The sequence below is a fragment of the Schistocerca serialis genome, chromosome 5 (assembly GCF_023864345.2).
Source record: "Schistocerca serialis cubense isolate TAMUIC-IGC-003099 chromosome 5, iqSchSeri2.2, whole genome shotgun sequence".
NCBI lineage: Eukaryota > Metazoa > Arthropoda > Insecta > Orthoptera > Acrididae > Schistocerca > Schistocerca serialis.
The window spans coordinates 432,533,978-432,551,080 of NC_064642.1; positions in this window are offsets into that span (position 1 = coordinate 432,533,978).

Genomic DNA, 17,103 nt, shown 5'->3' on the forward strand with positions numbered 1-17,103 from the left:
ACTTTGAAATCTAAACACAAAGGTATTTGATACTACGAAACTTTTTTACGAAAACGGACCTCGAAATCTGAACGCAGTGTAATTTGATAGTACAGAGCGTTTTTTAATAAAATATATACCGCGAAATCCAATCACATGCTATGAAATTAAATATGTGCTATGAAATTAAATATGTGCTTACCTTTTAATTCACTTTTCCTCAGGGAATGCCACTTGTATTGCAGCTTGGAAAACGCTTCATTCGCAGGCGAACTAGCGCCAAATCAGTAACACTGACGGTGAAACTAACGCATCCGTGAACGACAGCAGACAGAGAGTGGAGGGCTTTATATACCCTCACTGACTTAACATTATCCAACAGGAATGCGCCATTCTGAGGGCGGATGACAAACTTTTTCTGCGTATTTGGTCACGTGGGTTCACGCAAGAACAGGAAATAGCAACTTGAGAGAGCAGAGGTGGTTTCCCAGGTATCAAATATCAAAGGACGCCGACCTCTGCTCTGTGGTACTGGACTGCTCAGTACGCGTTTGGCTGCTTTCGTGACTGCATGAGCTACGAGCAATGTGAGGAGGAGCGTGTTTGTGTTCTCAAACGTCTCTGCGTGGAGGACCCTGGATATGTGGCGAATGTTTTTTGAAATTGATTACTTGATTTGGTTTCGTCTGTCTATACACACAGCGATGGAACACATCATTCTTTGTGATGTGATCACCAGTCAGTAGTTTCCACTGATGTTGCTTGGGGCGCTGGGATCGCTCACTAGTTGTCCGCAGGTCTAGGCACAAGTCTTCCTGACACCATGGGAAACAGACTAGTTGTCGCGATGGATCCAGCGAAGTGCAATAAGGAAGCTTCTTCTAGCACCGTGCATTTGCACAGATCTGTTAGCGGGTGCGTGTTTTATAGAGACTGTGTTTTATAGAGACTGTTTAAAATATATGTGTTAGGCGGATTTTTTTCACGATATTTGTGGAATGTTAGGTCTTTCCTTAAAATGTTTTTCGTGATATGTTACTCCCATTGCCAATCTTTAGCACTGTAATCAGAGCATGACGCAACATCTGAAGATTGTGGCAGCAGAAAGCTACTGCTTCCTACCACCTCTTACCTGTCGGCACAACCGCTCAAGGGGTGCCATCACCTGGTGCTTTGTTGAGCGATTAGTGTGACTTCAGGTCTGCGTGCCACATGAGCCAGCCCTACGTGCAGGCCTCTCTTCCGACCTGCGCGCTCGGAAATACGAGAGCTGGCCGGCACATCTGCTCTGCGTTCATTGCGAAGGCACGATCAGAATATATTATTTCCCGTATTTAGGTTGTGGTGGTGGAGGAGAGTGCTGTTGTAATCACATATCAGTGCATACAATACCTGGAATATATCACATGCGTTTTTCCTGCAAATTGCAATATTTCACACAGTCAGTCAGCTGGATGAGATATTTCCCACCAAATACATGACTGATCAATCAAAACTGCCTCAATATTTATGGGGAACTGATGGGTTGTGGGATCGATGGAGTAAGGATTTTGACCTAACTGCACCAGTATCCACCAATAGGATATCAGAAGGGTGGAGCTAAGGCTAGTGAGTTACTTTTCACCAGGAAAGTGCCTTGTATCTCGAAAACTGATTAAATGAAGAATAAGCAGTAATATGTTATTGACATTGATTTGAGTTTTGTGTTATGAGGTTATTCCTCTCCGGTACAAAGTGAGTCTTTTTCCCACCAACTTCCAAGTATGGCAGGGGATTGGGGAAGTGGGGGAGGGGAAGGCTGGGGTATTTCCCAAAAGGGTAAAAGTGGCACAGAACTGAACAAATGTTCGTTTTCCAAGAGGCTGGGGAGGGGGAGAAGGAGGCAAAGGGATAGGGGGGTTTCAGAATGGGGTCATAATCTACCCTCAGGGGTCATAAACTACTTAGCACAACAATAGATTAAAGGGTAGGGGAGAGCAGTTGGTTTAATTGGTCATTTAAATTAATTAGCATATCAATTTGATATCTAAAGTGTGCTCAGACCCGCTTTACCCTACTACTGATGTTTGTTAAAAAACAAGGCATATAAGTAAATTTACCAGTAACTTAGGTAATAAGATGAAAGAATTTGAAATAGGTTACACATTATTTGACGATACAATTTATCCTAAGTCTTTCAAATGCTCAACATATGCCCAGTGGTTGCATGCAGTTTTTTCCTGCTCTTCCAAATAAATAATACCAGCAACATGATCCACTTGCTTTTTCTGATTTTTTTTCTATAATAATCTGATTGAAGATGTGCATTAGTATTTAGACAAGCATAAAGCATTTATGGCTGCAGTGTTCAAAATATTCCAAAAAAGTACTAACATCCTCTTTCTTGTGTTATGTGAGATTTTGTTTTTCTGACATAGCTGATCCAAAAGATCTACTTTCGCTTTGGACCTATTGCAGGAGGTAATAGTTTCAGGCTTCATTTCTTCTCCCGCTGAAGATTCTATAAAGTCATTGAAATGCATACTTCTTTGTACAGTATGAAACCTATGTACAATATTGTTGAAAACCGAAGGTACGCTATGTGATCAACAGTACCCGGACTCCCCCAAAACTTACGTTTTTCATATTAGCTGCATTTTTCTGTCACCTACTGTCAGGTACTCCATATCAGAGACCTCATTAGCCATCAGACATCGTGTGAGAGGAAAATGGGATGCTCCACTGAAGTCACGGACTTCGAACGTGGTCAGGTGACTGCGTGTACGTCAGTACGTGAGATTTCGACAGTCCTAAACATCCCTAGACCCACTGTTTCCGATGTGATAGCGAAGTGGAAACGTGAAGGGACACTTACTGCACAAAAGCGTACAGGTCGACCCCGTCTGTTGACTGACAGAGACCACCGACAGTTGAAAAGGGTTGTAATGTGTAGTAGGCAGTCATCTATCTAGACCATCACACAGGAATTCCAAACTACATCGGGATCGACTGCAAGTAGTATGACAGTTAAGCGGGAATGAGAAAACTTGGATTTCATGGTCGAGCGGCTGCTCATAAGCCACACATCACGCCGCTAAATTCCAAACGATGCCTCGCTTGATGTAATGAGCGTAAACATTGGACGATTGAACAGTGGCAAAACGTTGTGTTGAGTGACGAAGCACGGTACAGAATGTGGCGATCCGATGGCAGGGTGTGGGTGTTGCAAATGCCCAGTGAACGTCATCTGCCAGCGTGTGTAATGTCAACAGTAAAATTCGAAGGTAGTGGTGTTATGGCGTGGTCGTGCTTTTCATGGAGGGGGCTTGCACCCATTGTTGTTTTGCGTGGCACTATCACGGCACAGGCCTACATTAATGTTTTAAGCACCTTCTTGCTTCCCACTGTTGAAGAACAATGCGGGGATGGCAATTGAATCTTTCAACACAATCGAGCATCTGTTCATACTGTCCCTGTAATTGACTGGCCTGTGAAGAGTCCTGACCAGAATCCTATAGAAAATCTTTGGGATCTTTTGGAACGCCGACTTCGTACCAGGCCTCACCGACCGACGTCGATACCTCTCCTCAGTGCAGGACTCTTTGAAGAATGGGCTGCCATTCCCCAAGAAGCCTACCAGCACCTGATTGAACGTATACCTGCGAGAGTGGAAGTTGTCATCAAGGCTAAGGGTGGGCCAACACCATATTGAATTTGAGCATTACCGATGGAGGGCGCCACGAACTTGTACGTCATTTTCAGCCAGGTGTTCAGTGTAGATGATTTTGGCTCCCTTTCCTTTTTTTTGGTAGAAATTCTTTCAGCACTTCTGTATCGTTTTCCGTGTTTTTCCGACATATGTCAGTTTCTTGGCCTGTAGTAAATCATTTGTCACCAGTAATATTTATATTTGTACCTTGTATTGCCTCCACCACAGAAAGGCGAATATATTCAGGTGAATTACTGAAATTGTATGGCCCTTCCAATGCTTATCAAAGAGCGGTTCTAAATTGAGAGTGTAGACCATTTTTACATCAATCAAAGCAACTCTTTAAACCATGTCTCGCAGGTTTGCTAGGTTTAATGGAATGAGCAACTTCATCCGAATACCAAAAGCTGTTCGTGAACAGCAGTGCATGTACTAGGAGAGAAATATTCTTGGCTACCATTCGTAAATAATCACTGTACCTCTCTGACAGATTGTCAGTCCCTCTGCGATTACCTCTATGAAGGATATTATCAAACATTAGACATCACGAAAATCATGAATTGTTTTTCACCGGCGCGTAAGTAACTTTATCGAAGCCAATTGTTCTTTGAGTTATCATTCAACTTCGATAAACTCCTTCTAGGACATATTAGAGATCCATACAGATAACAAACCAATGAAAGCAATGATGTGACACAACATTTGTTTCTTTAGCATCTTCTTTCCGAGAAAGTTACCTTGAACACATTGATATAAACCTTAGTACATGTTGCAATGATGTGTGTTATATTTTCATCCAAGAATAGCTTCAGAATATTTCTGTCTTTGTTACACAAGCTTCATTTTTAGCTCCAGGTAAATGCCTAATAATCTTTCTTTGCTATACATGCTTCATTTTTGGCTCCAGGTAAATGACTGATAATATTACAAGCTCTTGTTCCAACAATGGTAAAATATTTACTTCTCCTCCATTTGATTAATCAATCTTTCCGTAAAAAATACCTCTTGAATTACTTCTTCTTGTGATTAAATTTTATTATTTTCTTACTCTTCTTGTTCTGTTTTGAATCATGACCACTGTCATATACACAGTCTTCGTTATCTGAGTCAGCAGTATTACTCAGCACATGAAACGATTCCGACCTTATATCAGGATCTCTGCTATGTTCCGCCCTAGTTGATTTATTTATTTATTTATTTCCTTTGACCCTTCTTCCATAAACTAAAAGCAAATAACGTCTTTACTTTTCTTAGGTAAGTTTTCTACATAGGAATTAAACTAAGTGTAAGCAGTTTCTATATGCCTGAAATTACTGACATGAGAGTTCGATTGAACCTAGGAAAGGTAGAAAATAAAATACATTACTTTCTATTAGGTTGTAACAGTAGAGCTGGGGCGAATGACCAACGTGCCCCATAATAATGTTTCATATTCAACGTAACTTGCGTAACTGAAAGCCAATAGCGGCTGAAGTTAATTGATGGAGAGTTAATGGAATAGTACCGAAAATGACACGAACTCAATCCAGCCCAGCAAGACAAAATAGAGTGGGAAAGTCATGCGAATGGCGAGTGCCATTCGCGCGAGCAATGAAGGTTTATATTTGGAGGGACAACTAATCATTAACATCAGCGAAAAATTAGTGGTCAACACTGATTAACAAGTGGATGAATTTCTATCCGCAGTCGGTACCATCGATTTACTCGTGCAGGATAGGCGTACCACCGAAAACAACGGTAGAGTGTCACACGATAACAGCCCCGGGTGCACCGAATATAACAGGCGACGCTCGCGCGGAAACTCGTCAGAGCGACAGACACCACTGGCGCGTGAAAACACGTGCGGCGAGTTGCAATAAATAAATAAACAAATAAATAAAAATAAAAAAGACGACGAATGTAGTTCACGTGGATCAAGTAACGGGAAATGGAAAAAAAATGCAATGTGCGTTACCACCACGGTTATAACAGTAGTAATAGGGTACGCCATCGGAACGGAGGTTTTGGTGAATCCGCTGATCGCAACCCATAGGAAAACAAATCCCGACCAAATTAATTAGGCCCAATGTACTTGTCGAGGGGGTTGTGGGAGGTGCGGATTCAGATGTCCACATATTGTGCTACAATCATGTTATGGATATATGGGACGAGTGTTAAGCTATGCACGGCAGTTTGCTGCAGTTAGAACCCACAGAGAGGCGATCGGATATCGCCATTCATATTGAAGGAATCGACAGTATGCCATTTAATGATTCAAGGGCTGACATGACGCTGATTTCAAGCGCCCTGTTCAAGCGAATTTCTGAACGCAGGAAGGTGCTGTTGCACCCTAGAATAGTATCACAGGCTAACACCAATTATTTGTTAAGGCCCCACACTGGCGATCCCAGCGGTAAGCTGCATGAGTCACTTACTGTCACACTGCCAGCCAGCTAGGAAAATATGCTGAGCAGGCCGAGGTGAACTCCAAAGTGACTGCGACAAGACTGACCGGCCGAGCCCGCCAGACTGCAAACGAAGCACGGTGAAATCATTGCCACACATATATTCATACTGGTGACAGGTCTGAAAGTGACAAGAAAGCCCAGTTATAAAGTGACAGTAACTAATCAGCCACTGATGCAGCAGAAAATAACGTCTGAAAGACAAAGTTATGGAAGTCAGAAGCCACTAGCAGAGCTGACCACAAGAGAAAAATCGTACACATGACGTCAGTACCACCCCCAATACATGGAAAGTGCCAGCATAAACACCACATCTTTGTTAATCTCATTCTCAGCTGTAGGTAACCCGTGGTAAGTGGGAGGCTATGTCAGCCGACCCTCTGCATGCCCAATCGTCTACAAGCATCTATGGAGTCGCAAGTCTCGCAGGAGAGACACTGCAACTCTAAGCTGTGTCCCAACTTCCGAGTCATCTGTGATGGGGTGCAGAGACAGCCATCACTCTGTTGGCCTACTGGAGGCCCATCACGGCCAAGAAACTGTACGCCTTCCGCCATCGTCATGGTGAACCACTGTTGCGGTTCGCCTGTTCGTGCAGCCGGTGCTGATGTTGTTGGCCTCTGTCTCCTAACTGGAGGCTACGTGTCGAACTCTACGTGACAACCGAGTACTAGAGATAGGGCTGGAAAGCGAGTCTCCTTGGCCCAAGCCCTTAATAACAGCACTGCTGCTATCCACCGTCGTCCATCGAGGGCCACAATAGATGCAACGCCTGGGAGCCATCAACCACCTGTGACATAACAACCGCCACATGAGCCTCCCATTGGCGTGGTAGTACTACTGGGCGACGCGCACCTACTGCTGCTGACTGGAGACTGCGTCCACACACTACTGGCCGGACTGAACTGCCAGCGCCTAGGGAAGACAGTGCTGCATATCTGATTAATAAATGTTTCTTTGTGAATAATGTTTTCTTTGCGTTCTAAAGTAGGAACAGATCATCCTTATTGCACCCTGCTCCTCAACACAATCCTGACAACTGTAAGGGTCTTGGGCTGTGTTTTAACTTTCATGAATGCTGTGTGGTTCTTTAGTGGATACAGAAGCGAGGAGCAGACGCTGTTTGTGAACAGAGAATTCAGATGTTAAATGGGCGACGTGGCGCAGTCTTTAGCACACTGAACTCGCATTCGGAAGGACGGTGGTTCAAACATGTGACCAACCGTCCTGCTATGGATTTTCCGTGATTTCTCTAAAAAGTTTCAGGCAAATGCTGGGATGGTTCCTTTGAAAAGGCACGGCTGACTTCCTTCCCCTTCCTTCCATCCCTAATTCTATGGGACCGCTGACCGCGTTGTTTGGTCCCCTTCCCCAAATCAACCAACCAACCAATCAGATATTGATTCTACATCAAATATTAAAGATAATACATCACTTTGTTGCTGTAGTTGCAGTGTCAACTGCTAACAGTAGATCTGAATGCAGAAATAGATGCAGATACAAAATTTTTTAAATCTGTCGCTCTTCGGTACAGTGTCTCTTCAGAAGACGTCGAGTTTGTAAATGTTTCAACTGATAAACGCAGAAATTGGCTCAGAGTATGAATGTTAGAACTTAAGTACACCCGTCCGCTGCTGAAACTCCGTAGAGCGGATGCTGGCATCTCATTGGCGACGGCGTAACCGTTCGTGGCAACTCCCTGCTGTTGCGGTGGCGGCTGTAGAAAACGCCGCTGCGTAGCTAGTGGCTTGCGTATTAGAAAGTACAACCGACTGGATGATGCACGATACCACAGAGTGGACAGCTATAGTACCTACTGATGTGTCGACAGAAGTGCCGACACAGTGTGATTTGAGGGGACCGCAATGCACGCTATAAACACACGAAGGATGGCGTGAGGTCTGAAACAGGATACGTAATGAATGCTATAAAGAAAAGTACGTAGCTTTTGGAATACTTAACTTTAATCCATCCTTGTTGTATATATCGTTCTTGATGAGACATGCTTTATACGATAAGTATCAGTTGCTATGTAAGGCTAATGGCGCCTTGCTAGGTCGTAGCCATGGACTTAGCTGAAGGCTATTCTAACTATCTGCTCGGCAAAGGAGAGAGGCTTCGTCAGTGTAGTCGCTAGCAAAGTCGTCCGTACAACTGGGGCGACTGCTAGTCCGTATCTCGAGACCTGCCGTGTGGTGGCGCTCGGTCTGCGATCACTGACAGTGGCGACACGCGGGTCCGACATGTACTAATGGACCGCGGCCGATTTGAAGCTACCAACTAGCAAGTGTGGTGTCTGGCGGTGACACCACATTCCTCCCCCGCAAATCGGGGAACGGTCGTGTTATAAGGCATCCGCCCGCCGTGGGGAGGACCCCATGTTGACGTATGTGATGAGGTGGGGAGCCTAACAACAGGCAAGGCTGTGCCACCCGCACCTGGCCATTCGGTCCGAGGGGAGCTAGGAAACGCCTGAAAACCTAGTCCAGGGTGCACGTCAACATGCGGTGTATGCGCCCGTAAAGAGACAGGAGGGGCCGAAGGGTCGACCTCCATTGCGTCGGGGTATCCAACGTGCGAAGACGCCATGTGGTCCGGAGCGGGCAAGAGTTCAATGGCGGAGGACAGCTGGTCACGGGAAGCGATCGGCGGCGCGTGACCCTGGTAGGCGCCAGGCGGTTGCAGCGAAGCGTCCACAGCGGGCGGCGCCGGCGGGAGACCAAGCGGCGGCGGCGGCGGCGGCGGCGACGACGCGCCGCCATGGGGCAAAATGGAAGGCAGCGCCAGTAACACCTGGGGATGAGGCGAGCCAGTAGATGGGTCCCCAGGCCGCTGACCGGACGGCACCGTCGCTGAAAGCTGACGGGGAGCGGCAGAACCCGTGCGACGACAGAGGCGCAGCTGATTGAGATGCCGACGCACCTCACCAGAGGCCCCCAAAACCAAATACATCGCGCGGCCAAGGCAGCGAAGAATGCGCCCTGCGAGCCAACGCCGTGAACCTCGATAGTTGCGATAGAATACAACGTCGCCTGGAGCAAAAGCAGGAGTCTGCCGCTGCACAGGAACCTGATGCGGCGGATGCAGCAAAGACATCAAGGTTCGATGAGGACGACCGTGGAGCAACTCAGCCGGCGAGCGACCATCTCGGGGCTGAGAGCGATACGATGACAAAAAGAGCAACAACGCGTCCTCCCGAGAATGCGACTCTTTTAACTTCAACATCTGTGACTTGAAAGTCCGGACCAATCGTTCAGCGGCACCGTTTGACTGAGGCGAAAACGGCGCGGATGTCAGATGTTGAATACCATTGGCCTTGCAGAAAGACTGAAATTCTGCAGACATGAATTGTGGGCCATTGTCGGAAACAATAGTCTGTGGAAGACCTTCAATGCAAAAGATAGCAGACAACGCTTGGATGGTGGCAGATGACGTCGTGGAAGACATCCAGACAACAAAAGGAAAATTACTGAAGGCATCTACCACAACCAACCATCTAGCATTCCAGAATGGACCAGCAAAATCGATGTGCAAGCGTTGCCAAGGGGAAGTGGCTTTTGGTCATGCAAAGAATTTCTGCGGAGGTGCGGATTGTTGTTCGGCACACACCTTGCAAGAAGAGCACATTTTCGTAATCGCAGCATCGATTCCGAACCAAGTACAGTGCTGACGAGCAAGTTGTTTCGTTCGCACCATACCCAAATGTCCTTGGTGAAGAAGCCGTAAGACAGAGGACTGTAACGAACGTGGGACCACGACTTTGGACTGATCATTATCAGAACGCAACAACAAAACACCACGTCGTACAAAAAGTCTCTCCTTGTGAGCAAAAAATCGGCGAACCAGCGGATCCTCAATCCGCGACTTCGACAAGGGCCACTGAGTAGCAACAAAATGCAAAACGGAAGCAAGGACAGGGTCAGCAACTGTGGCTGTAGCTACACGACGAAAATCAATCGGAAACGATTCGACCACGTCATCGGTTTCCGCATCAATGAACATGCAAGCAAGTTCAGAAGAATCGAATGCTCTATCCTCAGCAACAGGCAAACGGGACAACGCATCGGCGTTTCCGTGCTGAGCAGTGGACCGATACAAGATATCGTAGTGGTACTGCGAGAGGAAAATAGACCAGCGAATGAATTTCTGCGCTGTATGTGGACGTACAGGCTTGTTCGGATGAAAAAGCGATGTCAAAGGTTTGTGGTCTGTGATGATGGTAAAGTGATGACCATACAAGAAATCATGAAACTTAGTAACACCAAATACGAGAGCCAAAGCTTCTTTCTCTATCTGTGAATAATTTCGTTGCGCAGATGAGAGCAATTTGGACGCAAAGGCAATAGGGCGATCATGCGCTCCAACGTTGTGCGCAAGCACAGCACCGATCCCGAAATCCGATGCGTCTACCATCAACAAAAGGGGTTTCTGGGGATCGAATGGCGTAAGGCAAGTATTTGAAAGCAACGCCGATTTCAACTGGCGAAAAGCGCGTTCGCATTCCGTCGTCCAGACGAACGGAACACCTTTACAGTGTAAGCGATGAAGCGGAGCTGAAATGGAAGAGGCATGCGGGAGAAAGTTATGATAATAGTTAAATTTTCCCAACACACACTGTAGCTGCTTCAAATTCTGCGGCGAAGGCAAGTCTTGTATGGCACGGAGGTGCTCTGGACTCGGATGTATGCCTTGGGCATTAATTATATGTCCCAGATATGGTAAGTCACGAGCAAAAAACACACATTTGTCCTTCCGCAAGCGAAGACCATTTTGCCGCAATACCTAAAATAATGTCCGGAGGTTTGCTAAATGTTCTTCTGCTGTCTTTCCGGAGATCACAATATCGTCCAGATAGTTCGCAGCAGTAGGGACCGACGCACAAAAAGTTTGTAAATATTGCTGAAACAATGCAGGGGCGGATGCACACCCGAATGGCAGTCTTTTGAATCGGTACAAACCAAGATGCGTGTTAACCACCAAGACGCGCTGGGATTCTTCGTCCACCGGTATTTGCAAGTACGCATCGGCTAGGTCCAACTTTGAAAAATATTTACCCAGGCACAGTTTATTAAAAAGATCTTCCGGGCGGGGTAAAGGAAAAGTTGCAATCACTAATTGTGGATTCACTGTTGCCTTGAAGTCCACACAAAGTCTCAATTTTCCGGAAGGTTTCGGCAAAATTACTGAGGGTGAGGCCCAGAGAGAAGCTTGCACACATTCAATTACACCTTGTGATTCTAAATCATGTAATGTTCTTGCGACCTCATCACGCAATGCGTGAGGAACATTGCGCGCTCTGAAAAATTTCGTTTGCGCGTTGACTTTCAGTTCCAAATGTGCTTCATAGTTCTGAGCGCAACCTAAGCCCAGTGCAAAAATCTCTGCAAATTCTTCACACAGACGAGAAACACTGTCTGAAGGCACAGTCTGATTCACTGATAGGACCTGATTTACTGTAGACATGTTAAACAACTGAAATAAATCTAAACCAAACAAGTTCACTGCAGTAGAAGAACGAAGAACGTAAAATGACACAAGTTTTGTTTGTCCCTTGTATGTTGCAAGAAGAGTGCACTGTCCTAACACAGGAATATGCTGTCCTGAATAACTAGTGAGCTGAACATTTTCGGCACGCAACGGAGGTTTGCCCAGTTGTTTGTACGTGTCGTGATTGATCAATGAAACTGCAGCTCCAGTATCAAGCTGGAATGGTATGACCTTGCCATTAAAGTCCAAATCTACAAAAAGTTTATTGTCCTGCTGACGACAAGAGCGACTGTCTCGTGCAATTTGAACTGATACAGGTACAGCATCACTTGCTAATTGACGTGATTTCCAGCGACGTCGACGCACACTTTTTGTGGGACGAACACAGTCACTGTTAGAAAGAGTGGCACTGGGCGGAGTGGAATTAACTACATGAATGTCCACGGGCGAAGGTCCACGAGCCTGAGTGTCCTTGGTTCGATTCCGGTGCGAAGCAAAGGGCCTGGAATGGTTGTGAGTGTCTGATCTGAGCTTTTTCTGGCAAACACTTTGAACATGTCCTTTTTTATTACAGAAAAAGCAAATAACTTGGCGTGACGGGCAATTCTCACGCGAATGTCTAGTAGCACACCGCGGGCATGATTTTATTACTGCATTTGCATGCTGGCGTGGGACACGTGGCTGCGCGGACGTGCGCGAGGGCTGTTTACAGTTCCGTGCAGCTCGCCCGGTGGGCCGGTTAATGTGACACACAGCTGGCGAAGTTTCAAACGATGCCTGAGCAAAGTCAAGTGCGTCTTGCCTATCCAATATGTCTATCACTTGTTGAAGGGAGGGATTGACTAGTTTCAAAATTTGCTCCCGTATACGAACATCAGAAACGTTCTGTGCAATTGCGTCACGGACCATAGTATCTGAATAAGGGAGTCCACATTCACACTCAAAAGCACAATCCCTTGTAAGGCCTTGCAAAGTTGCAACCCACTCCTGATTAGTTTGACCGGCCGTACGTTTTGTACGAAAGAACGTATACCTTTTTGCAACTACATTAACTGTTTCCTTGAAATAGGCATCTAAAGCAGACAAAATTTCTTTGTAGGACAGAGTTCCTGCGTCGCGTCGGGGAAATAATTTCACTATCACACGCTACGTATGCACCCCTACACACGACAATAAGTGAGGCTGCCGCTCGTTACCTTGAATTCTGTAGGCGGCGAGATGAAATCCAAATTGGCGTGACCACTCCGTCCATGTTCCCTTAGCTGGGTCAAATGACCGGAACGTGGGTGCAACAGCATGTTGTGGCTGCGGTAGCGGTGAAGCGGCGGCCGCCGCATCGTTTTGCATTGCACTTTGACCCTGGACGAGCTGTCCAAGGGCATCCAATAACGCCTGCGTCTGCTGATTCTGCAAGCGATAAAATTCGGACAGTACATCTGGAGATTGTGGCGAAGCCATGACACAAGTAAATGTAAGCAAGTAGAAAGAACAAGACCCTTTTTTGACTCGTCGCCATATGATGTGTCGACAGAAGTGCCGACACAGTGTGATTTGAGGGGACCGCAATGCACGCTATAAACACACGAAGGATGGCGTGAGGTCTGAAACAGGATACGTAATGAATGCTATAAAGAAAAGTACGTAGCTTTTGGAATACTTAACTTTAATCCATCCTTGTTGTATACATCGTTCTTGATGAGACATGCTTTATACGATAAGTATCAGTTGCTATGTAAGGCTAATGGCGCCTTGCTAGGTTGTAGCCATGGACTTAGCTGAAGGCTATTCTAACTATCTGCTTGGCAAAGGAGCGAGGCTTCGTCAGTGTAGTCGCTAGCAAAGTCATCCGTACAACTGGGGCGAGTGCTAGTCCGTATCTCGAGACCTGCCGTGTGGTGGCGCTCGGTCTGTGATCACTGACAGTGGCGACACGCGGGTCCGACATGTACTAATGGACCGCGGCCGATTTAAAGCTACCACCTAGCAAGTGTGGTGTCTGGCGGTGACACCACACCTACACTGATCGTTAACACATTCCGAATCATCGGTACATGAAGTAAAGTTGTGAAGCTTGAAGTGGATTTTGATGAAAAGGTAGTGTGTCACACATCATCATTGTCGACGCCCTTGGGACTGATTGCATCCTAGGCGTCGATTTTCTTGTGGAGAAGCAAGCAATGATCAACTTCTCTTCATGAACATTTGTTTTATTATTCAGGCGCCGTACCTTTAAGGTAGATTTCTTAACATCGGATGGAGGCTGTAGCCAGTTCATAAGTGTGTGTGGAGATGGTGAGGACCAAATGCAGACCCATGAGCCCTAGCACCTTAAACCCTTGCGGTGTCAGTAGTGCAGTAACAACCATTCAGGATAAAGTACCTAAAATGATGCATAGTGATGACCAGATGACCAACTTCGAGTCCGTCTACAAGATATTATGACCAATTACAGTCACATATTTTAATAACGTCCTGTGGTGATTAACTGTCACAAGTGTAAATTCAAGGTTAAATTTCATCAACCATTCATTTTACCGACATACTCCATCCCCTGAGCAAATAGACTTGCAGTCTCAAAGGAAATAAATCGTATGTTACTTCGGGAAGTTACTGAACCGTCAAACAGTCTCTGTAGCAACCCAATTTTTTGCAGTAACAAATCCTGCTGGTAAATACGAGTGGTACTCTATGCCAGAGGTATTTTTTGGGCAGATCATAGATCAGTAAGGGATTTTTGCTTGATAAAGAGGAAGTAAAAGCAATCACCAGATACCCTCAACCACAGATGAAAGAACAACTCAAGTCATTTCTGGGACTTTGTTCTTTTATAGACGTTTTCTCCATGACAAGACACTGAGTAATATGTTAAACAAATATGTACATTAGTATTGGTAGTCTGAGTGTGGCGTGGCTTTTGAGAAGACCAAGACCAACTTGTATGGAGGAAGGTTGTTGTTTTATCTCTACATGAATTTAGACTTATGTCTAAATTGCTGTTTCAAAAATAGGTACAGGATGTTGAGCATTCGAAATGCTAGACACGAATGGCAAAACAGAGATATAAACAATCAGTTTTTTGAGCTGTGTATTAAATAATAAATTGTGAAAGGGTTCATTGCTTAACAAAAGCAGATGCATTAGCAGTGGTGTGGGTATTCCAGCGCTTCCACTATTATTTAGTGGGACAACACATGAAAGTTTACAGTGATCACAAAGCCTTAACTCTCTGATTAGGTGCACACTGCTAAACCCCCATTTATTGTGTTGGTCACTGTCATTGCAATAATATGGCTTTGAACTAGAACAGGTAAAAAAAAGAACTATGTGGCCACTGATACATTGTCGAGTTTTCCATAGGGATTAGGAAGCGCCACCGCTAATATAGACAACAAAGGCAATATCCAAATGTGTTGGTCATGAGAGATGTAATGCACAGGAAATACTATCTTGCTCTTTGCAAGAGTACATCAGATCTGCAAGCTACTGATCATACATGACACTGCATAAAATAAAAGCTGTTAGAAGGGAATCATATACAGTTCACTTCTCACTATTTTGTAAAAGAACATATTTTTTTGCTATCATAGAAATTCGAATAGTGAACAATGGTGTATGTAGATTCCTCACGAAGCCATCGAAAAACCGATTTGGCACATACATAAATGTGAAGTTACTTTGTCATATTAAAGTGTGCAAAGAAACTCAGTGTGTATTGCTGCTTTCCCAATATTTACTGCAGAATTTAACAATTGATGAAGTTGCTTGATTTGTCTTCTGCCACAAGGGAATATTGCCCGCTGTTGTTCTAAACAAAGCAATGAGTCTTGTTGCCATAGATGTTCGCAGACCTCTTGCACAGTTCTGGTAAGACGTAGTACAGTATGATGTTTTTAATAAGTACTTATGCCTATATACAATCAGAAATGTGATGAATATGTTTCTCATTAGATGTGTACAAGTTTATTACTCTGCAAGAACCGGAAAGAATGAGGGGCTACTGTCTGACAATGGCACACAATTTACAAGTGACATGTAGAGAAACTTTCTCCTTGTCGAACAAATAAGACGAAGTCTGATATCAAAGCATAATCCTGAAGAGAAATCTGCCACATGATACTTTCGTGAACTGTCTCACTTTCTGCACACATGTGTAGCACAAAGCCACAAACATACTAAATGGTTAGAATATCTGGAACCCTTTGTGAGAACATTGAGTGATTTGCAAAGCACAACAACTAGCTACACACCACGAGTTACTGTTGGACAACCCAAAAGATAACCCATTCCAAAACTGGTGCGAGATGGAGGATCTCATGTGGATAAAGTAATGCAAACATCAATGAACTTATCAATGAGAACAAACTAAAGGATATCATATTTTGATAAGAAAGTCATTTCAAAGCTGTGACTGTAATGTAAGTGACATCTTCAGTCTGCCCCAATCACTAAGAGAATAAAGAAGTGGAAATTTTTATTGAATGGCCCATTGGTGGATATACATAATCAACTAGGATTGCAACTTCTCAGTTTTCGTGGCTCAAGCAGTATAAAACGTTTGTCTCTGAATCAAGATATAAAACAGTATTATTAATAAACGAGTATGTGAGACTCAAAATGTGCCTTGCATTCTATATAAGTGACATGGACTGATTTTATTTGTTATTTAGCATAATTTTGCTTTTCATGAATGTGTCAGCAAATAAGGTGTTTTTGCAATGATGCGATAAGAAACTTTTATAATACTTGTCATAGAATCGACTTGTTGTTTAAATAGACAATACATTTTCATACGAAGCACGTATTGTAGAAATAGGATGCAGGCAGGAAAGAGACTTACATTCCTTCCAGCTCTTACGTGTGTGCAGTGCTGATCAACTGCAATTATGGTCTATTTGCCGTGGTTCCTTATGCACTCCCGATTGGACGTGATAATATCCCACCTCTCTTTTTGCAGTTTTGAGAATAAACTCACTGCAGAGTGTCCCTGTGAAGAACAAAAGCCATTATTGTCTGGGTGAAGCATCCAACAAACAAACAAAAATAGTTCAAATGGTTCAAATGGCTCTGAGCACTATGGGACTTAACAGCTATGGTCATCAGTCCCCTAGAACTTAGAACTACTTAAACCTAACTAACCTAAGGACATCACACAACACCCAAAAATAGTTAATAGTTAATGTGAGCCTTCCTATTGACAAATAAAAACTCTATACGCCAAGAGATGTGGCTATAGATTATTAGTCAGTTCGTTTTGTTTGATTCATCATTCCAGTTCAATCTGATTTACTACGACGGAGTTTAGTTATGTTAACGTGTGATTTATTATGAATTTCGTTACGGATGGGACGTTTCTATCGACAATGTCATATTGTTTATTTTACAAGTGTACATTGCGCCACACATCGCGTGGGTGTGCAAGTGTTAACTGTACTGTACTTGAAGCTTACCTTATTTTGGGCGACCTTGTTCACTGTGTGAGGGTCGTGGATTGAAGACCCAATGGAA